This window comes from Poecilia formosa, unplaced genomic scaffold, assembly GCF_000485575.1.
Source record: "Poecilia formosa unplaced genomic scaffold, Poecilia_formosa-5.1.2 Scaffold42, whole genome shotgun sequence".
Lineage (NCBI taxonomy): Eukaryota > Metazoa > Chordata > Actinopteri > Cyprinodontiformes > Poeciliidae > Poecilia > Poecilia formosa.
Genome location: NW_006799981.1, coordinates 650,351 through 672,755, shown reverse-complemented (window position 1 = coordinate 672,755; position 22,405 = coordinate 650,351). Strand labels below are relative to the sequence as shown.

Here is a 22,405-nt window from a genome sequence, read left to right as displayed (position 1 = left end):
CAAGCATGAAGAGCAAATAATAGTTTTCCTCATAAATATGAATGCCATGACATTATTTTGTTGCGTGTTTATATCTTTCTGTTCTGCGTGTGTGGCTAAATTAGACATGAGTGTGACCATTAAAAGGTTATTTGGCTGTTATAATGGCTACTTGCAGCTTTTTGGGAGATTATTGTCCTGTTGATGACACATTTTGGGCCAAGCTTCAGCTGTTGAACAGATGGCCTCACATCTGACTCTGGAGTACAGAGACATTCACAGTTTACTCATTGACTGCAAGGTGTCCAGGTTGTCTGGTTGAAAGACAAGCCCAAACCATCAACCTTACAACTCCTTGCTTGCCAGTTGGCATGAGATCTCCACACACCAGACCTTATTTCAATAGTCTTGGTCTATATCTATGTTGTTTTTGGCAAATGTTAGCCTGGCATTCATGATTTCCCAGTTTGATCAGTGTGAATGTACTTGAGTTTATTTAAGGACAAAAAAAATCTGATGATTAAATCTGAGATTTAAGAAAAAAATAGTGGTGAATAAAATTTAATTCTGCAAAATGATGGACTGACCTTAAATAATGGGTAGGAACAGTTGCTGCGGTTATTTCATTGCAGATGTATTTCCACCATCGCAGATGATCAGAAAGGTGCCAAATCTCATGTCTTAACAGAAATGATGATGGTTTTGAAGAAGAGCTGGTACTCTTCATTTGTAATCCTGTGGAAGCTGCAAAAATTAGCTTTTCTGAGTTCTTAAAAAATATTCTTCCCCTAAATTCAAACGCTTTCTATTACATTGTTGAAAGTTTCTCACATGGCTGTAGCCTTCAAAACTCTGTTTCTTAGAATAAACCAACCCTGTTGAAAACAGTGGCAACTTTTAGGAAAGAGTGAATGTCTTATTCACAAAAACAAAATTAGCCACGGGCAATTTCAAACTCATGCCGCTCTGATCTTTAAAACAAGAAGACTCCATGGCTATTACTCTCCAGTGAGAAAATTTACTATTTTGTGATTTAGCTAAACTGACTCTTTATACACTTACCTCCTCTTTGAGTTGGTATCGTTAAGATGTTTCGATCTGCCAGTGTAAGAGTCGGATCAAAGCCTTGCTGAAGGGCACCTTGACAGTAGCTGCTCAAGGAGGAAGCAGCTTTTCTTTGACATACTTCAGGTTTTAAAATGCAGCCAGTGCCTTGTCAGCATAATCTTGGATCCTGGCCCAGAGAGTTCTCCTTAATCTTGCATTACCATATCTGCTATGGAGAGCCATATGAACCTGTGAAATGGGAGCAGAATCCCAGATACATACACAAGTGAATACACACACATTTTACCCGTTTACTGGACCCTTTGTTTTTGAGTGGGCTTTTATTGCGTCTGACATGATGTAAATTTCCCTCCAAAGTGTGCTGCTACTACAATACCCTTTATGAAACTTTCAATCTGACTTCTTACTGAAGAGTAACAGATGAAAAATAAAAGTCTTTGACAAAGCAAACAACTGTAATCATTTTTTTTCACAGCCAGTGCATAAATGCCCTATATTTATAAAGGTAAAATCAGAGGCATATTCAATAACTTTTTGCAGCTCTTCACAGTTATTCTGAGCAGCTGCAGCTTGTTCCATTTTCATAGAGATGGTTCATTCATCATTAGATGGATGTCTGTTCATGTAAAACTTGTGGGTCACCATTTTCTTGTACGGATATTGCTTTTTCTGATGGTATTGTAATAAAGCTGCAAGAAGAAAAAAGAATCAAGGTATCTGCAGGATAAAGCTGATTTTGCTAAAATACATCCTCATGAGGCACAGAGCCTGATGGTGTTTTTTTTTTTAGCTCGTTGGACATGGTGGCCACCTTATTGAGTAAGAAATTCCTGGCAAACCTCAAAGAATCACACATGGTTATATGTTATTGAATCTGAAACTGCAATTAATTGATTGATGACTTTACATCCAGAAATGTGAATTTCTTGTTGCCCTATGGCATTTATTTTGCCTGCGCCTAAGGAGCGATTTAATAAACCACTAACTCTGAAATAATTTATATTTTTAATTTACATTCCATGGAAAAACACACAAATCTGGAAGTTTATTAAGACTGAACCGCATATTGTATTGAATCCCTTTGATTGTTTAGTGCAATCAATCTGTTTTGTGAGTTATTCTGTTGTAATATTATTGCCTTTGTGTAGATTTCGTGTTTATGTAGGTGTCTAATTACATATTATTATAAATCCCAGCGGGTTCAAATTGCTCATTTGACAATTTGAGCCTCTTCTTTAAAATAATGTGTTACAGATTCTTTTGGAGAGATTTGTCCAGAAGTAATTTTTATGCTGAGTTTATACTTTAAAGTTAAGCTCTTTTTTTTTTTATTAAAAAAAATCTATTGGTCAGTTAATCAGACATTTTGTTCAGACTTCTATCCCTACTTGAATGGTCCAATTTTCACATCAGTATTTAATTTACAGAGCAGTGAGAGCAGCCCAGGTGTAAGAACATTAACAATGGCTCTTTTCTATTCCTGAATCCCAGCAAGTCACAGTGACACTGAGCTTTTTATACAAGGTAACAGCACCCTGCAAAACAAACAGCTTCATGGAACTGAGCCATTTTGTGTTTCTGCTTTTGTATTACAGCGTCTTTTGTCAAAAATAGCCTGAAGAAATTGTCTTATCTGGGAAAAACAGGTCTGCTTCTTTTCTGTTTTGTTTTCTTATTAAATGGTTCAATTTTGGAGGGAACTCTTCCAAAAAGAGCTGTTAATCTGAAGCTACAGTTCCGGTCAGAAGTTTACACAGACTCATCGTAGGCATGAATGTCATATCAATTTAGGGCTTTTAAGGATTAATTTGAGCTCTTCTTTTCCAATGCTGAATGATTATACAACATACACCTGCAAGTATTTAAAAAAAAACAAAAACAAAACAAGGATCATGTCACCTATGACATATTTTTTAGTTGGAGAACAGAAAGTAATTCATGAAATCAAGTAAATCTGCAACTTGAAATAATCTAATGCATGAAGAAGGATATTTGGAAAATTTAAGGTTTTTTTGGGATCCAAACAGATTGTGTTCAATCCCATCCATGAATTATATAGTTTCATCTATCCAATTCATAGAATGGACTCACAAAGTTTCTAAGGAGAACATTTGTGAATCCAAAGTTTCTTCTTAGCATTTTCATTTTTCAAATCATATCAATAAGGAAAAACACAATTAAACTCACGCTTTTTGTAAAACCCTGAGTTCTTCTTAAATCATAAAGTTTGTTCATGTTTTGTTTTTAATTGTTGTGCAACTTTTTCACAAAAATTTTATCAGTAATAACAAAAGAAGCAATTGAATTATTTACAGTAAGCAGACACACACATTTTACATTTAAGGCATTAAATGTGTAGTCATTGATTTGAAGTAAATTTAAAGAAATTGAAAAATATATTTTTTTCTTTATATTTTATTTTTTATATCTTCCATTTTCGTCTTTTGGCATTATGCCGGCATGCCCTTAAAGCCTGCCAGTCTATCGGAGGACAAACTTTTTTCATCAATAGTTTAGAAATATTTCAGAGGATTGCTAAATTTACCTCTGATGGCCATTAAAAGCAATGAATGTAAATGTTTAGCCTATGAAAGCCTTTAGTGTTGTACACTGACCTGTCACAGTAAGTCCATCTTGCTTTCTCCAACGGCGCCAGACAGCTGACAGTAGCCTTCTCCTTCCTTTCTCATTTTCACTCGCTGTGATAAAGAGCATATGTGAGTTCTCCGTCGCAAAATTACCCCCCAAAGCTATTCTAACAATCCACCCTATGTGGGCGTACATTTCACGATCGCTCTGAATCAAAGGTGGTGCTGGCAGGCAGAGAAGTTGACCGGGAGAGGGGAGAGATGTTTTACGTGTTAACCTCCGTTGAAAGGCGAAAGTACGTGGCAGCAGTCACACTGGGACATCCAAGTAGCCTGTAGCCACAGCAGGGATCAGCTGTCCGCTTGCTTTTCCAATGTGCAAGCCTGCCAGCAGATGTGATTAAACAGGCTTTGATGAAATAAATGCAGCTATTGATTCGGAATGGGTGTGTGACTTTCCGGCCCCCAAAATCTACCAAAAGCAAACGTGTGGAAGCAGGAAGGAGCTTTGCTTTTGAACCCATGTCCATCACCGACAATGTAGGGATGTACTTGCTTCGTAATCTTTGACAGCATTTCGGCAGAAATAGGTTCCACATGGAAGAAGGTGTGCTAATACACAGAGTTAGCACACCAGTCTTTGCTGGTCCTCTTCATGTCCATAAGATCTGAAAAGCTGGTCTGTAGATAAACGAGTTTTGTGGGAGACCTTGTGTATGATGCTAGCATGCTCTCTCCGACCCCCCGAGTTTAAACTGTAAAACGTCAATAGCCAACCTGTAAATGACAGGCACAAAGGGAGTGCGTTTAGCTGTGTGGCTGGTTCTTAAAAAGGTCACACATCCACACCCCCAAACCACAAACACACACAAAGGACAAGGATGAAAACCTTCATGCAATTTTGTGCAACTAACTCTGCTACTGAGGCGCCTCAGGTTTTGCTTACTTGAATATTTTTATCAAGTGATGAAATGAGTTGGCGGAGCCTCTCAAAACCCATAAAATAGACACCAGAGTGCATTCTCACAACCAACAGAAACTTAAAACTTGCTTCACTAATGCTTTTTCTGTCTTTCAAAGCTAAAATTTTACAAAATGTTACATGTAACATGTGAATTTTAAAAGATTTGTGCTCTCTTGTAGAGGAGCAGTCAAGTTTCAGTGAAATTTCACTAGTTTTTATTTTGCCAAACAAAAAGAATATGTCCAAGCTTCTTTCAATCCGGTTTTAAATGGTTAGATGGGTTGTTGCATGAATTAAAGCATGTGAGAGGAACACCAGTCACTATTTTTTGAAGTATGAGAAGGTAGATAAACTGGTAGTAAAACAATTATTGATTAGCAAATGAAAATATACACAAGTACCAAAGCCTACGATTATACACTACACACCAGACAGTGAATATAAAATCCAATGGTCAGTATTCAGTGATAAATAGTGTCCAGTCATTAACATACTCCTCAAGAGCTGGTGGATTTGTTTGCCCTCTTGAGGCCAAGAACAACGTTTGTTCTGACCAGAACACCATAAGTGCTGTGCTAGTTCACCCTCAGATGGTTGATGATGCAATTCTTAACCATGGGGTGTAGCATTGATGATTAGTCACACCTCTTTTGTTGTCCAACACATTACAGATTATTTCTAAAATTACATGAAACATGTATTTTATATTATGAGTATGTCCTTTTGCAGAATTACAGTTTTTCCTCATTTGATCCCATCCCATCAAGCATGTTGGAAGTAAAACATGATTAGTGCCAATGCAGACAACTGAGCAAAAATATTTCATAAAATGTGAGATGAACTGATGTCACATAATCTCTGTTTGCAGAGATTGATCTGATTGGTCATAGTTTATAGGCTCAACCAGTGTAGACAACCTCACTGACTTCTTATATATATTTTATCTCTCCTCCCTCCACAATCATCCCTTCATCTCCATCTCACCAGGCATGTGCTTGATGAAAGAAAAACAGAAACAAGAAAGTGAGAAAAAGAGGGAGACGGATCGGATTTCCATTCCACGTTGGATCACTGGAACGGAGTCTAAAACCACAGAGCGTACTGGCACTGGACAAAAAGGCTGGATTCAATAAATATGTGGACTAAGCGCTCCTATTCAGACCCCACAGTATTGAATTCCTTATTTAGGTCATTTACACTGGGCAAAATTGATACAGTATGAAGCTCAAATCTCTGTCTTTGCCCTTCTAAATAAAAAAAAGAGAGATTAGAGCACAAAGCCAGTGTGTGGGAGTGCAGGAACGGGCTGCAAAGGATGAAGAAGCCATAAAAGAGGGAGTGGAGACTGTAAATGTTTGTGTATTCTGGCAAAATAAATGACAGGGTGAAGAGTAAAAAACAAGAAATTAGAGAGCAGGAATGGAAAGCTGAAACAAATTGAATGAAAGGCCTGGACAAAGTGATCAAGGGACACGGCAACTGTGTTTGCCGATGCACGTGCAAGAAAACCACTGGCATTTTGACGTTTTATTAGAACCTCAATGAGATCTGCAGAAGACAATGCTCCTTTGCCTCCTCGTTTAGCCTGATCTTAATTGGCCATTAGATTGAAAAATAGCTGATACCTCCTCTCCGCTCCTCTTCTCGTCCTCTTCTTTTCTCCTGAGCAGCTTTGCAGCTGATTAGACCTTTGATTTACCAATAAACACAAAGAAACAGATTAGCTTTAGAGCTCAAGCACTATCAGACAACCTAAACTGTGTCAGGAATAGAAAAATCCTCACTGAAGCCTCAGTGCTGAGTAAATGAAGCCAGATTTTTACTGGAACAGTTTGAATTTAAGCTGAGGTTAGAAGCTGACTGCTACACAGAGATAACTTTCTTCAAATCTTTGCTTGTGTCTTCTTGTGTGTTGCTAGCATGTGTTCCTTGTGCATGGGTTTTCTATGGGTACTCCAGGTTAACAGACCAAAATCATGCATGTTGTATTTATCCATCAATCTAAATGTGATGAGCCAGGGAAAAACCAGGAACAAATCACCAGGGCACAAACAGAAAAACATAAATCTCTGAGAAAACAGTGATTTCCTTTTATTTTTTTTGCCTTATATCTCAGCTGATGTCATGAAGAAATCACCCTATGCTTTAAAATTTTAAAATGATAAATTTAGTGTTTGATTTCAGCTTGTTTGCAGAGAAAATGTTCCGGGTGGCGAAATGCACAGCTGATTAACATGCTGTCTGCGTAGTTATTCATTTTACTGTTCTTGTCGGTTTCTGCCAATAAGGTGGACATCTGAAAGGAACACATGGCGACTTAAACCTGCAGGTACTTCATGCTATTTAATGAGGACACCTGGTTGGGTTTCTGTTACTGAACAAAGATGGACCAAGCTGAATGCGTTGCTATGGCAGTGCTTCTCAACCAAAGCTTACGCAAAACTCACTTCAGATTCTGAATCAGAACAAGCTGAAGCAGAATAACGAGACGATAACGACTGCATTACTTTGGAAAACATTCCATGTTTCCAGCTGAAGATGAGGACAATGAAGAATGCTTTGTGGACTCGTAGGGAAGGAGCGAGGACACAACATGGGAGACTGAAGTCTGCAGGAATGCTCTTCAGTTTCTCATTATAGGGTGAGTTTTACAACGTTCATTGTTTTTGGTCGGATATAGGAACAAATCTTTTTAAACTATGACCTTGTTCATAGAGTGCCAACATTCAAATGTTCAGATCTTGTTTTTATTTCTATGATGCATACATACAAATGTGAATGTATGTGGATACGTACATGCACATGCACATTTGTGCACCAGGTACCACTTCAGTGGGTGGCTGCTGATAGCCTCCAGCCCCCTGCAATAGTGATAAGTTAAAGAAGGTTTAAGCAACAAGACCTCTCTAATTTGATAAAAACTTTTCACTTTTTTTTTTGTTACGTTATCATTAGCATGACAAAATCAAAGACTGAAACTCCATTCCCTCTTGCCAAACCATTCCAAACTCATATTGACCTTCTGTTTTTGTAGCTCTTATCTTCCAAAGCTGCAGATGACTGCACTCCATGCCTTCTCTTTTTTTTTTTGGTTTTCTGTTTGTTTGCTTTCTTGTTTTTTTTTTTCTCTCTCTCTCTCTACAAATCTCACACTGGGCTCTTATGATAAATAAGACTTTACCCACAATGAGTGGAACTCAATCAGTGCTTGTGTTGGCTGAGAGTGGGAAAGACAAGGATAATTACTCACTAAATAGGCAATCACCGAGGTGGCGCCCACACAATCACGCCAGTGTGTGTATTTTGGGGAACTTCCATGAAGCTACTGGCCAAAAGTCTTGGAAAACGGAGAACTGAGCAGTGAAGTACAAAGAGTAACAGTGCCACCATTATAGTACCGCAACTTACAGTTAAAAGTAGGGTTAGGGGTCAAGGTTAGTCATGTGCTGGGTCTGTCTTATTAATATACTTGCTGCCTGGTTTCAAATGGCAGAAGAGATGGGGCAGTCTTTGGATACTGCCGATTATGTGTGGCTCAAAAAAATATACCAAAGTGCTCTTATGTGTATATGATGCTTATGATAAGAAAAATATGCTTGGAAATTAAACCTAACCTCTAATCCCTTTACCATTTAATATGGGTTGAGGATTGAGCTTCTTCAACTCTGTCAAATCTTCTGATTTAATGCATTTTGTGGGTTTACTAGTGAACCTCCATACCCCCACATTCAGGGGAATCTCCCTCTGATTCTTTTAAAATAATCAAATGATACTTCATTCAGCACATGCACAAGCAAAATGCCTTGCTTGTACATCTCAACAATCCTGATAGGCGGAAAAATATAAAAGCTTTTTTTTTTTTTTCTATTTGCCATCATGACAGGGTAAATGCCTGATGAGAAAGGATGTTAAAGTACAGACTTGAGCTTGTTAGGACTATGGTCTTAAACCTTTGATCAGCTGACTACACAGGGGGTTTAGTTCAAATGCAATTTTCAATTGTTTGACAAAATTTCTTCTCCTTTACTCCAGTTTTTTTATACTCTGTTGTTAGCCATTTTAACATCTGCTTTCAACCTGGTTATGATCATCAACTCATAAGACTTGTTCTGGAGTGTCTGTCGCCTCTGGTTTGGCCTTCAAGGTGTTGCTAGTGTTGCTGGGTACGTCCATTTTCCCCTTATTGACTTGTTTTCTCTGCGACCCTGTCTGGGCTGCTTTACAGTTAGAAACAAAATGGATGTAAAGTCTCCATATTTCCCATGTTTCATTTAGTTCCTAAAGTTTTTCTTCCTTTTCAAGTTACTGCATGCAACTTATATGCAGTTATATCCAATGAAATGCCTGTTCAGGACTTTAAAATGACCGTTTACATTATTTGCACACATGAATAAAAACACAACTAAAGGCTGAACACAGCTGACGCCTCTATCACTCAGTCCTCATTATGTAGGATATCAATTTATTTGGAAACATGCAACATGAATGTCTTTGACTGAGATAGCATAATTGACAGATGTATAATGTAAAACATCTATCTGTAATATGCTTTCAAGTTAGCTGAATGAAAACAGGAAAGCTTTGATAAATTTTACATTACTTTTGCTCAACAGTCTAACAAGTACAAATGGTGCTTATCTGCTTTGAATAAAATATAAATCTATCAAAAACAGACTCGGTATCATCCTTAGACAGGAGCTGAACATGTATGCTGGATTCTGTTTTATTATTGAGCAATTATTATTTGGAATCTGACCAGCAAAGATAAGTTTCTTTGCATTGGTGAAGCATTAAGTCTGTGAGAGATTACTCAGCTTTGGCATGAATATATAAATTATTAAATTGCTATATATTTTTAAAAAAATGGAAATGCTACTGGCTGCTTGATGGCCAACAGTCATCACTATTTTCTTGTAGAATTAAGGCCTGATATTTAAATGCAGGTGAACTGCTTACTGTACTCCTAATTGCCTTTAGATACAAATGTATGTATGTGTGTGCCCTTGTATTTGCTACATTGTAAGTACCATTTTCCTAACACACAATTTGTTTGGGGGATTCATACTGAACTGTGACTTTGTTGGTTTATTTTATTATTCTATTTGTATCTACTTTTAATATTTTTACTGTTGGTATTTTTTTAGTTTTAGTTTAGTCATTATTTTATCTTTTTGTTGCTATCTTAGTGAGTTTGTTAGACAAAGTAACTAAATGTAATGTTTAATTATGTTGTTAATCAACTGTATGATAGAGAGAGGTTGTCTGAATTTATTCCATTCATTTGTATTTTCTTGCTGTTCAGATAATGCCAGTGCTGGACTTATGCTTTAGTCTTTTATTTATAAACAACATAACTGAGTCTAAAGTATTTGGGGGGTTTTTTTGTTGTTTTTTTTATGATCAAGCTGTGCTTTAACTTTTAAGAAATTGGATCCATTTTACTATTACCCAAAGTTTACAGGCATTTTACTGTTGGGGAAAAAAATGACCAAAATTAATATTTTTGTTACATTTTAATTTGAGCTCCTTTTATTTCATTTGTCCACGAAGTTGCGTGCATGTGCAAAATCATTGTGTTTGCATTTGAGCTGGGTATTGATATTATTGAGGTGTTACTTCCTGAGAAAGAAAGGCCAGACCCTGGAATGATTTAATCAATACGGGAATGTTCTCCGTAATGAAGTGTGTCAGCTTCTTAACAGGACTAAAACCTTCATCAAGTCAATGAGAAGGACAGAGGTAAACCTGAGGCCCACCTGAATAATCACGCTGGCTTATTGACTGGACCAGAGACGAGGCGAATGCCAAACACTGGCCTGGTCTGCCACGCAATCAGACAGAAACATTCAGGCAAAGATCTGTTAGTACATCTCAGTTAGGGTTTTCATTTTTTGGAGAACTTTCTGTGTTGATGAGAACGTACTTCATAAAGTGATCTGACTGTTGAAAACCGTTTTAGTACTCCTCGCTGCAATTCAAATTCTACCAAGAAAAGAGCTTTAACCTCTTTTGGCTCTACTTTGGGATAAAACAGCACAAATAAATCTGAAAAAGGTTTATTTAAAAAAAAAAAAATCTCCTTTTTTGCTTGGTAAATGTTTTTGCATATGTAATGATTTGATAATAAGTAATCAACATGTTAGTTGCCCATACAATACACTAAAACAATTTTTGGATTCAGTCATTTTAATCTAATATCCCAAAATAAGATCCCGTTTACCCAGCTGCCTTCAGGAGTCACCTAATTCATAAACAGATCAGTCAGTGATACAGTTGTGCCCAAGCTGAGCAGGGTTAGGATATGGAAGAATATCCCAAACTTTAAACATCTCATGGGTCAATCATCATATAAAAAAACAAAAAGAGATTGGCACAATTGCAAAACATCTAAACTGACAACCAGACAAGAAGAGAATTAATCAGCAAGGCAGCCAAGATCCACAGCTCAGGTGGGAGAATTGTTGACTAGACAAATTTTAGTTGTGCAATCCACAAACCTGGTCTTAATGGAAGAGAAACAAGAGGAAAGATCAAGTTAAAAGAAAAGCTAAAAGTAGGTTTAAGTTTGCAAGAGGCACTGTGAGGAAACACAAGACATCCTGGAGAAGGTTCTGTAGTCAGACGAGGCCAAAGCTAAACTTTTTGGCCTTCATGCAAACATAAAGCCAACAATGCACATCATCCCCATGTGTAGGCACAGTGGTGGCAGCGCAGTGATGTGAGACGCGTTTCCTTGGTAGGAATAGGGAAGCTGGTCAGAGCTTCTTGGAAGACAGGTATGTGCAAGCAAAATCAGAAACACAAATCCTGAAGGTTTTATGGAAGTTAGAAACCTTGGGTGTTGGCTTTCTTTCTCCCACCATAAATGCTGATCAGTTGCAACCCTTCAACATGAGCGCCAGAGATGGAAGTGTTATGTGACAGCACTGTATATTCACATAAATAAACATACAGTGAAGATTGTGAACAGTGAATAATAACACCAACTGATCTGCATATGAAAACAGTGTGATACATAAGCTCTCACTTTCTCAGTATGCAACACAAATGCGTCCTCACACACACACACGCACACACACAAACAGAAAACCTGTTCATCACTTCTGTCTTCACTCTTTTTTCCACCACCCTCCCTCTCTCCTCTCTGTGTCGTTCATTGATCTCTTTCTCATTGGACTCATCACTCTGCATTCTCTGCAGACAAAGAGCAACCACAGGATGACAATCACATTAAAGCATACAATCTATTTATGGCTTTGCCTCATATTTCAACTCCATTATTTCTCTCTCTCTCTTTCTCTCTCTCTCTACATTTCCACACACATAAATTCTACCTCTCTCTCGTTTTTTTGGTGGTAGTCTGTGATGATATAAATGCAGGGGTTTTAGTGATAATGAGTTTTTAATGAAAAATGAATTATTTACTGTGGCTGTAGGACAGAAGACAGAAAAGAAAGAAGAGCAGGTGATATCAAAGCCTTGAATGTAATGCAATCATGGAGTTTATTGGAGTTTGCTTTGGATACACTGACTAGGCAGATTAAAGCAGATTACTTTGTATATTTGATGAACAAAGACATTTTTAATTAGTTTGCTTGGACCTTCGGAGAAGTGAGGAGAAATGTATGAAGGTGATATGACCAATGTACGTCTTTTTGAAACAGTGATATGTTTTACACACATAGGGAAGAAAAAAAAAAGGTTTTAAATCCCATTATATTTGTACTGTGCACACCAAATCCCACATATGTAGTTGGAGCTTAATCCAGTAAATGTACCTCCTGCTTTTTGCAAATGAATTGACTTTTAATTTAACATAGTTTATATACGTTCTGTTTAATGACAGGCTTTTCTTTTGCAAAGCCTGTCATGTGTCATGTGTTTTCTGGGCATATAGGGCTATTTTATAGCACCGTCAGTCAAGTAACTGTTACCTTCAGTTGTTACAAAAATGCTGTAAACCTCAAAATAACTTTGACTTTGCAATTTGATGCCTTGAAACTGGCCTCTGTCTCTGAGTAGTTTCCAACACTTTGCTTCCAATACGTCAGCATAACGATGCCATTTAAAACTGTTCTAAGGATCGTTGGACTGAGAAGTAGTTTGTATGATAATCTGATCATTTCCACCTATTCATCTATCTAGATAGACTCTACTTTCACAACAGGAAGAAACCAAGTTCTAGGTTTTGTGTAACTTTGGAGAAGTTTGGTGCAAAAACTTCAATGTCCCAGTCCATGTAACAGCTACAACAGATCATTGTTACGATCACTTTAAAGTACATTAGTCCAGTCCACTGTTTTATGCCATGCTTTAGTGCATGGAGCGAAATCTCAAATCTTGTTACACTTGTTCAAACCAACACTTTGGGCAGAACGTCAAGCATAAAGAGAAAAACACAAAGCTCTGTTGTGCTGACTCTGCTAAAACAGTAGTACATTTCTAGGTACAATTTCACTGTGTCATACAGATGCAGGAATATCTCTTTCAACTCTGACTTTAGATACAGATGAGCTCAACGTTCGTGATGCTGAACGACAAATCCCCAGTGATGGCAAGCAAATCCCGGTAACTCTTATGTAAGGAGGCAAGAAAAAAATATGCCAACAGTAAACATGTTGGACTCAAATTTAACTTTACTGTAAGTAGAGACTACATTATGAGAAGATCAGACCCTCAAAATGCTGTCATTATGATTTGTGATGCATTTCCAAAGGCAATATCAGACTTTTACTATTTTTGTTTCAATTTTTATTACTGCATTGTGATCTATCTATCTATCTATCTATCTATCTATCTATCTATCTATCTATCTATCTATCTATCTATCTATCTATCTATCTATCTATCTATCTATCNTATCTATCTATCTATCTATCTATCTATCTATCTATCTATCTATCTATCTATCTATCTATCTATCTATCTATCTATCTATCTATCTATCTATCTATCATCTAATTTGTGTTGCTGACAATGTTTTAGGAATTCAGTGTCTGGATGCAAATGGGTTTTATACAACGGACATCAATTCAATAGAGAAATGTCGTGATGATTTTAATAGTAAGAGCAGACTGAAGGAATTGATCTTCATTACTCAGTGAGCACATGACATTTCAACCAAAGCCTTGAGCATCTAACCCACCTATCTCCTCTCAGCCCCTTCGCCCCCCCATCTGATCTTTTTTCCTTCTTTTTTTCATTCTTCGTTTGACCCATGAACACTTACTTGGCTCCACCTTTTCTGTGTGCATTCAGCTCTCGCTGCACTTTGTCTCAGTGTCATCTCAAACTTTAATTGCCACCTCTCTCCGCCAGCCTTTATTTTGATTATATTTTTCTCCTCTATCTCTCAACCTGTCAGACTTTCAGACGCACACTCGCTTCATTCTGCCTCTTCAACTTTGTTTTCTGACTCAGTCACTAACTCACAGACAGCTGCGCGTGCACAAACACACACGCACAAACAACCCCCCCAAGCCACTGGTTCCCATGGGTCAGCCAAGTATTAGCTTACTTGTTAATACTTGGACAGCTCGGGATCAATACTTAATCAACAAGTAATGGGATTCCTCAGTCATCCCATATGATCTTTCAATAAAGACTTGAATCTCTTCTCATCCAGACCTAACCACACCTCCCCCACCCCGTATACGTGGGCATAACCGTGGACGAGGGAGGGTGAGAACGTGAGAGTGAGAGATCCATCTTATTCTCACCAAGCAGGTGGAGAAGGCGCTGGAGGCAAACTGTGCACTGCAAGAGTGTGCAGATCAAATTAGACTTGTGGGTTTGCGGATGGGCAGTATGCTAGTTTTTATTTTTTTACTTATTAAAATATCACACACATCATAAGTAATTCTAACTTTTGACTGCATGCCATGCTGTACTAATTAGGATTAAAGGGATTCGACCCCAGCATGGATCACAACGTGGCTCGGGGTTGTCCTTCAGTCAGAAGATTATTGTTTTATTTCCTATATTATCCCCAGATTAGATTCTGAAATTTATTTAAAATCTTGATAAAACCACTTGAGGGAATAAAACAATACTAGTGGAAATGCTCAATATGAGTTGCCCATAGTACGATCAGATGAGCTACTTTGAGACTGTAAAACATTTCCCTCTTCTTCCTTGAATCGCACATTCAGTGTCCTGCATTTTCTGATTTCTGTTTTGTTTTCGTCATTTTTCCAACTCAGCTGTCACCAACGCAAGAGATTTTATTTTTCATCTGAGCGTTTTGTTTATGCGTTTATGTGCCAGAGTTTCTCCAGTTCCTCTTCCACATTTTCAAGTCCTTCTTTAAGTAAACCATCAACTTTATATGAACGTCTCGTCTTGTCATCACAGGGAGACGGTGAGAAACACAATTTTGATTCCTTGGTATCAAAAGTTGAATTGCCTTTATTTTGAGAATCCCATCTGGGTGTCATTTTGCCATGACAGGGTACCTTTGTGGTGTCAGTCTTTTAGCCTTGTAAAATACACAGCAAGTATCACAGTCAAATCAGAATAGTGTGGAACAAATGATGGAGGGAAAGAAACAGACATGGATGTCCTTTGCTGCTGTGTGTGGGTGTGTGATTCATGATTTTAGGAACACATATTGCATGATTCAATAAATAAAAAACAAAGGATATTTCAGACTTCCTTTGACTTAGAAGTGACTTTGATTCTGGTCCAAAGTGCAACAGCTCTAAAGTTATCCCAACCATGGGGCTGTGGAACACCAGCTTATTGCCCTAACTGGGTACTTCTGCAGTTGTTACTCCTTCTCCTGAAGCTACAAAGTGTAATTGTTCCACCAATCATTGGTATACAGGTTAAAAATTATGGAGGTTTATATTTACTACTTCTTTGCTCTCTTATCTCCATCAGAAGAGCTCATTATAGCAGCTTCTACAAGATTTGAAATGACTTTACTTTCTAAATTAAAACCATTTGGAAACAATTTGAGGTCAGTTCTATATCAGACTGCTTTCACTGTTTTTGTTTAAGTTTGTATTACTGGATTATGAACTGTGCTGTTGAGATGGGGCCCCATGTGTCTCCTCAGATCACTGAAGCTACAGCTTAATATTCCTTCAATAGGATCAGTGGCCCTCTCTACTTAGGTTTATGTATTTCACATAAACAGCAAACCTTTGGATGTGACAGCTTTGAACACACGCGACTCACTGCCAGAGTGAAATGATACGTTTCTGGAAATTAAGCTAAGGGGCAAAATATTCCAGGTTGCAAAATAAAAACATACCTTTAGCTGTTTAGGCCGTTCACAGTGCAAACTCTCTGTAGGGTAACATATGTCAGCAGTTTGCTGCCTTTAGAATTGAACATAATTTACAGAAGGAATATGTATGTATATGTGTGTGTGTGTGTCAATGTTTTTATACTAAAGTTGTTATCATAGTAAGTTGCTCAACATATGTTGCTGGTAAATGTCCGGGAGGGTGATGTAAAAAATGTAAATGCACCATAGAAAAAACAAACAAACCCTGTGCTGCTGCATTAGGCTGAGCAGCCTTCAACATGAGCGCAGTGAGATAAATCCCTGCAGAGGCTCATGCTAAACATCTTGAACCTGGCTACAGCCAGCACAGTTACTGTAAACAGGCTTTGTGTCACTATTGTCATATCACAGCGTCATTAATATACATGAGACGCCGAGGCCTCTAAGAAGCTTCACAGAGCGCAAAAGCTGGCAGATTCTTTTCTTCCTCTCTGTTGCTGTTCTTTCTTCTTTCTCACTCACTTTGTCCCTCCTTTTCTTACTTGTTATTCTCTCCTCCATGTTTTTGGTTCTTAAAATCCCTTTTCTTCCATATTTCTTAGCATAGTGTGTCTTTTTATCTTGATGCTTAAAGTCACTCGGAACTCATGATGCCAGTGTTCTTGCACCTTGTTTCCATTGAATGATTTATACAATTTCATGGCCCCCCTTGTAGGTCCGAGCAGTTCGCTACTGACGCCACACAACACAGTCCATTGATTGGGGGACAGTGTTTGCACGTTAAAGGAAGTGTTTAAATCAATGTTTGTGACAGGTAAAATAAACAATAGCTACTTAGTCGACCATAGTGGAAGCCAGACTTCTCTGGCTATGTCACCTGGTTAACTCAGTATCATCCTTAACTCAGGTGTGACGGCACTTGCAGCTCTGAGTTTCTGATTCTCAAGGTAAACGTACATCACATTTTTGTTGCACTAGTTTGACGTAACATTGGACATTTACTGTTAACTCTGACCAACTGCCGGTGGAAAAGCTTTTCTGAATATACCGGACCATATAATATCGTACCGGACTGCAGAAACCTGTGCCATACTGTTCAGAGCAAACGATAAATTAGAGACTTACAACCATATATTTGACCTTGATATACTGGGAGCTAAAGAATACCTTCCACATCATTTCAACACTTATTGTGTTACTTTTTAACTTTCTGCCTTTTAAGGAATTCATACAAAATAAGATAAAAATTTGTATGAAAATATGTTTTCATACAAAATTTTGTAGGTGCGTCTGCTTAAAAGGCTTCAGGCTGGAAGCTTTTCAGTGTTTCTCATGATGAAATGTTTTTTTGAAAGTTTTTGTTGCAGGAAATTTTAATGCAGGACACAATTTGTCTAAACATGAACATTTGCGGGAAATTCATAAAACTAAAGACAAACTTGGTAAAAATTTTATTTTTTCAGTTTTTACAAAAAAAAATCATTTAAGTTTTTCTCACTTTTCATTGAAGTTGTCAATAATTGCAATGATCCTTCATTTTCATCTTTTTTTGCAAGGAACTTGTATGTATTTTCTCTCTCTCTCTCTGTGTGTGTGTGTGTGTGTGTGTGTGTGTGTGTGTGTGTGTGTGTGTGTGTGTGTGTGTTAACCATGACTTGTATGCTTCAGTGTCATTCATAGTGCTAAATCATGTAAAAATCGCATACTTTAACATTTCTACTGGAGCCGTCTGTTTTCTTTTCCGAATCTGTCAAGCATAGTGATTTATACCGGATCTGTTTCCTCCTTCTTATCTCTCCTTCTTCCCTCTCTCTGAGTCTTGCTGCTTTCTTTCTGCCTGTTGACACTGCGGTTGTCTTTACTTCCGACAGCATGTGCCTGTAAATATGCAGCGAGGAAACGTGTGCAAGCATACGGAAACAGTGGTCAAACGCAGGCGACTCGCTGTTTGGCCAGTGGTTCGTTGTGCCCAGTTGTGTGTTTCTCAACACCTATGGATTTCGGTTGGTGTAAATATGTGACAACTCAGTGACCTGACTTCTGCTCACTCTCATGATCTCCTTACTTTTTGGGGCTTTGCAGTGACGACCTGCAGCAATAGAAGTCACTATAAAACACTTAAAATCAGCTTAGTCTTTGCTGCCGTTGATGTTTTAGAAATGCATATTGAATGCATACAAATACATAATTTATTCTTTTGGAAACAATAAGTAGATGTATTTTATTACTTTATGCTTAAATTTTAGGAGGCATGTGTGTAAATACAAAACATTCAGTACTATTGATGAACAAACATGTGAGTGTACAGTAAATAAAAGCTTTAATACTATTATTTTAAAAATGGATTTCATGCCCTGATGTTCTGTTCAGTAAAGGATCAACTTTAAAATATTGCTAGTTGTTATAAACGGAAACTTTTAGCATCATGTAGCAAACATTTTTTTAGACTTTTAGATCTTAGATCCAACAAGAAAGGTGACCGACTCTTTAGAGGTTACCCTAATGTCTGGAACAGTGCAGAGAACTTCCTGCAATATTAGTTTTGCTGTATCTTTATTCAATTAGATGATCAAACAAAATGAACCACCAAAACTAACCTGCAGTCTCAATCTATTATCCAGTTTCTTTCCTTCTTTGCGTCCTCTGCATGATGCACTGTGTTGGTAATCACATCCAAATGCTGAGGCGTCACTATTTTTGACAGACTGCAGTTGGTTATATAGATCCATAATTGCACTCATAGTTACATATAATCGTTGGAACCACTTAATTGATCTTCCTCATTTCATTCCATCATTGTCTCCATCCATCTATTTCTCCCCTCTGCTTCTACTCCGAGTGTAAGCTGCTTATGCTGACGTTGCAGTGACAGCAGCACTACTACAGTATTTCTGTATGCATTATTGATTTGGTTGTTAAACGTATGCACCTGTGGGAAGTTCACACGAGGACATCACACTGGTAAAGATGTCAAACTGTTATGTTTATGTTTCTGTTTTAATGTTTAAACTAACTGGTAAAGTTTTACTGTAAGTGAGACATAAATCAATAGGCTGTAGACTTTCTAATTAATTAGTTTTTAATTAATTCTTCCAGAATTGAAGATTTCAATGGCAGACTGTAGACAGGAAAACAAAGGACACACGTTATTTTAATTTAATGCTGCAGTACTGTTAGGTTGCACAAAAGGTGGAATGTCACTGTTTTCTGATAAAAACGACCCCAGCCCTTAAGAAAAACAAAAAATGTCACTATACAGCATGTCGTTTAGAAATTTCCAAAACAAAATTCTATTTCACGCCATGTTGGATTTTGTTTTGTTTGTGGAATTCTACAAATCCTGCATCCTAATGATATAACTTTCCTGATGGATAGACTTTGTCTGTCTTTGATCCTTGCCATACTTTTTGACAGATGTCCTAAATGTCACAAAGCACGTTGGGCCACTGTGAGAAAGAAAGGGACCATTTTTTTGGTTGATTTCGATTGATATCGTCGTTGCAGGATTCAGGAACAGCATCACAATTAAATGTCTTCTTTATATCACACAGCCATAGTTTGACAGATAACATAGTGGAGCGGAATCTGTGGTCAAAGTTTGCACATTTCAGATATAAAAAAAACAAAAAACTTTATAACCTGTTAAGACAGGTTATACATTAACAACTTTGAAATTAAAGAAACCTATAGATTTTTCTTGTGACTGAGCAAGAAGAAAACTTTGATCACTCATTATCTCATTATGGATTGATGTACACTGAAGATGTACTGTACACTGGCTTTTTACAGAAATATTATAAAGTCGGTTTAGGGAAATAACCAATGTGCAGCCAAATAAATATATTTGTTTTAAGACTCGAAAAACAGAACCAAGAATCACCTCAGTCTCAAAAATAGAAGCAAAACTCAAATCAAGAATGGCTGACAATATTCAAATGACTTAAATGAGACGAAGCAATGGAAAAGGAAGTCAATAAAATTAAATGGCAAAATGCAACCCTTAATCATTTTTCTCTCCTTCAACACTAAACATTTAATAGCTTGCAAACAGATTTTTCTATTTGAGCAGCTCATTAATGTAGGTAATTGCCAAGTGTTTGAACTTGCTTTGGCCTGAAATGGATCTTTCAGGCAGTCTGTTTGCAGTGGTTATCAGTTCATGATGCCCCGGCCCTAACCCATCGCTCCCCTCTCAATCTGTCTGTATCATTGTTCTGTATCAGTGCCGTGTGCTTCCCTGTGTGAGTGTCAGCCATCTGTTATAATCAGCCATGAATATTGCAGCCACCCCAGCACTTTAAACAGCTTATATACCCCATGGATGTTGACATGCATGGGAGAAGTCATGTGTGAACTCTGTGTGCGCTTACAGTTGGCCCATTGATTTATAATTAACGCCGGGGTTACTGCTCCAGCACACGCACAGCTGGCCCGCTCTCTGGGGTCACAGCAGTGTGTGATTGCCAAAGCATTTGTGCAGAAAGTTATTTCAGTGTCCGAGAAAGATGCATTGTGCTCAAGCGTGTGTTCAAGTGTGTGCAAATGAGGGTGAATGCTCGTGTAGGCGGGTCAAGAGCATATAGCATATGTTTTTATAGAGTATCTCTTAGTGTTTGTGCAAATTACATGCATTTGTGAAGTTACCATGGCGACTTGTTTAAAGATACCTACAGACAGCAGACTCTTCAGACACATTAATTGATTACAGGGCCGCTGTGAATAAGAGCTGGTAACACCATTAGCTTGCATTCTTCCAGTTTGATGTTTCACGGAACAAAACACGACAAAATGCACGGACATTGACGCGTGAAACTATAAGTGTGTTATGATCACAACACAGATTAAAAACAAGTAAAAGTGTTGTCAGGTGTTGATTTTTTTTATATAGTATTTATCAAGACATATTCCCAATAATAAAGAAAATCTGCTGTGTTTTATGTCAAATTTGTATTAGGATTGAGGCCCTGCTGTCTGATTTATTAATCCCTAACTGGGTTCTAAGTGATGTCAGAATTCACCAGATTGAACTTAATTTGGATTAAAGAAGAATAAATTATGGTTAATAAAAGCATAACCGAATAACAATTTAACATATTTCAATTTGAAATCCCTTTCTTTAATTGTAAATATGGGCTATTTTTTTTTAATTTAAGGCAGGCAGATTACAGGTACAAAAGGTCCAGGAGTTGGTATGTCTGGTTGGTATGTCACATGGTTGTTAACAAATGTTCACTAGGCTGAAGGCATCATTTCACATGCAAAAAAAATAAATAAATAAAAAAAAATAAGGAAAAGATGATCAGCATCCCTTTGTTTGAGTATCTGTTTTGTGTGTTGTAAGGATAAATGACTTAAAATACTAAAACCGTTAATGTAATTTAAGTAGTGGTGGGAGTCGATTAAAAGTTTTAATCAAGTTAATTGCAGAGTCTAATTAGTTAATCGTATTTTAATTGAAAACAATATATTGTCAAAATAAGCAACATTTTCAATTCAAAATCATATTCTGCTGCTATTTTTCAACAAATAGGTATATGTATACTAACTAAACAACATAATGGAGACCAAGAAGATTTCTAAACAGGTCCAGGACAAAGTTGAATTTGACGTTGACAGAAGCACAAACAAACAAAAAAAAAAAAAAAGAAATGTCTAAATCTGATTATTCCCTGGAGCACAACGAAATCCACTATCATCAAATAGAAATAACATATTACCAAAAGAAACCTGCCAAGAGAGAGCCGCCCACCAAAAGTTTCAGTCTGGACAATCAGAGAGCCGGCACAGAGACCGAAGCTAACCCTGAAGGAGCTGCAGCGTTCCCAAGCAGAGACTGGAGTATCTGTCCATACAACTACAATACGCCACACACATCATAGAGCTCGGCTTTAGTAAAGAGAGGCCAGAAAAAAAAAAAAGCTTTTACTTGCAGGTATAAAGATGAAGGCTCATTTTGAGTTTGTCTTCAAGTAGTGAGCTAGCAAAGCACAAAAAATGCCAAGGGAGTGAATAAGTTTGCAAGGCACTGTGCATTCTAAAGTGAGCTAAAATGTTTTTTGCACCATTTGAACCACCAGAGAAGAAGAAACCTGATTTATTTACAACAGTTCACTTCTGGAGAGGCTGTTCAGGTGGTTACTTGAGGAAAGTGCAGCCTCTTAACAATAAAAATACAAAACGAACCTGCCAGGGCCGTGCTGGGTTAAAAACATTGCTTTGTTCAACAGAGCTAGAACAGACTTCAGCTGCAAGACTCAAAGCAGTCTTTGAATATGATTTTGTGAGGCCGTGGCACCAGAAAGAACAGTTTGTCCGTCTTTATATGTAAGTCAAAGTCAGTCCAATTCAGTCCAATAAAACCAAAGTAAACAGATTAGAAGAAAGGTTAACTGTAACAGTATTTAGATAAGATGTTAAAATTTAGAATTAGTCTCCCCTTTATATAAATTAAACTGCTATATATGCCTGTGTTCAAGGGGTCTGAGGTTAGATCAAAAAAGCCAGGCATTGTTGACCCTGACTGTCAAGATGAAAAAGAAACACTTAATTTCACAATCTTTGCAGAAAGATTTA

General features: G+C 37.5%; 2 long non-coding RNA genes across 3 annotated transcripts in view; one reads left to right on the top strand and one right to left on the bottom strand.

The window, feature by feature from the left end:
- The window catches only part of LOC103137621 (uncharacterized), an 85,873-nt gene that overhangs the window by 48,090 nt on the left and 15,378 nt on the right, over positions 1-22,405 (top strand). The gene's annotated exons all lie outside the window — the stretch shown is intronic.
- On the bottom strand, positions 578-3,738 carry LOC103137620 (uncharacterized). Its single transcript, XR_476167.1, has 3 exons — positions 3,663-3,738; positions 1,042-1,275; positions 578-723 (listed from the first exon to the last, which is right to left on the bottom strand). It is a non-coding gene; the product is annotated as an uncharacterized LOC103137620 (long non-coding RNA).